Source organism: Hibiscus syriacus, unplaced genomic scaffold (assembly GCF_006381635.1).
Source record: "Hibiscus syriacus cultivar Baekdansim isolate YM2019G1 unplaced genomic scaffold, ASM638163v2 tig00110372_pilon, whole genome shotgun sequence".
NCBI classification, from domain to species: domain Eukaryota; kingdom Viridiplantae; phylum Streptophyta; class Magnoliopsida; order Malvales; family Malvaceae; genus Hibiscus; species Hibiscus syriacus.
The window spans coordinates 1,083,077-1,084,334 of record NW_024062709.1 but is presented as its reverse complement, the minus strand read 5'-3'; the positions used below and the strand labels follow the sequence as shown (position 1 = coordinate 1,084,334).

The following is a 1,258-nucleotide window of genomic DNA, read 5'->3' as shown; positions in this document are numbered from 1 at the left end:
CAACCCAATTACAGGACCCAGCTTGAAGCCCAAGTACCACACCCTTGCAGCACCATCACTTGAAGCACCCAAATCTTCAGATTACGCCTAAATATTCACCTGCTCCAACCAAATCTCACCAAAGCACAGAAAATTAACAACGACAAAGGATTCGGTGGAGAATGAAAGCTAAAAAAGATGGAATCATTCGAGCAGAAAAAAAAAAGAGAACTGGGGGGCAGTTATCGAATAGAGAGGGGGTCTCGATCTTTCCTTCAAAAAAAAAATGGAGAGGAAATCAATGTAAAAGAGAGAAGAAAATGTAATCCTACTATTGGAAAGAAAAAGAAAAAGCAATAGAAAGACTGATTTTTTTTAGGTACTCTCCTTCGATATTTCTTTTCCAGTTCGAATTATTTCGAAAATAAATAGAAAGTAGAGATGGAGTATAAAATTACCTTAGTTGTGTAAACGACACTAGAGTCTTGGTGGCTCCGCCTTAGCCATTCGGGTCTCCACTGTCAAAGAGAAAGTGTTGAGATTAGTCTTAAAAATCGAAACATATTAAGTGATAAATAGTAACATTTGAGTTTACCTGGTCGTTGGGTTGTTATCGGGACAGAGGGCTTCACGGCTTCCATCCATGCCGTTGAAGGTCTCGTTGTTAGGGGAAGAGATCCAGACCCAAGCGTCGCGGGGGGAATGATAGTGTAAGACGTTAGTTTCTTTATCGATGAGGGGAACATAAAAAAACCAAAACCCTTGATCTGTTTTTGAGGTTTGCATGTTAGTTCCGAGGTCAATTATAGGGCTTTAAGAGATGAAACGAAGAGATTTAATGGGCGCATGGCAGCCGATTTAGAGAGTTTTAGAGCCTCTCGACCGAAGAAGATAACAGTGAAAGGAAAGAGTTAGGGAGTTTATTTTTAAACTTTAAGGTTCAAATCAAAATAGGAGGAGGGGTTTGGTCCATTACCTGCTTAGTAGAGCTTCTCATCAGAGCTAACCGGAGTGGTGAAGTGCGACAACCATTTGTTTATGCTGGAAGCGAGAGAAGGAATGGAGAAGCAGATAGTTAGGGGCAGTAATAGAGAGATGAGGCTATGGGGTTTAGTTTCAATTTAGGTTATTCTTAATGTTTTAAGTAATATATATATATTAAATGATTTGGGTGATTTTAGATAAAAAAAAGACAAAATAAAAAAGAAAGGTCATATATCTTTGTGAATCTGTTGTGTTTAGTGATTACCTATTGTGGAGTCCACGTGCTCTTCACAAT

The 1,258-nt window shown here is 38.9% G+C and overlaps 1 long non-coding RNA gene across 3 annotated transcripts; it reads right to left on the bottom strand.

The window, feature by feature from the left end:
* LOC120121436 lies at positions 1–1,045 on the bottom strand. 3 transcript variants are annotated; one of them, XR_005515986.1, is made up of 4 exons: positions 956–1,045; positions 575–746; positions 438–497; positions 1–99 (listed from the first exon to the last, which is right to left on the bottom strand). It is a non-coding gene; the product is annotated as an uncharacterized LOC120121436 (long non-coding RNA). The 3 variants fall into 3 exon arrangements; XR_005515987.1 differs by having other exon boundaries at positions 19–252; XR_005515988.1 differs by having other exon boundaries at positions 19–247.
* Between the last annotated feature and the right edge of the window lie 213 nt (positions 1,046–1,258).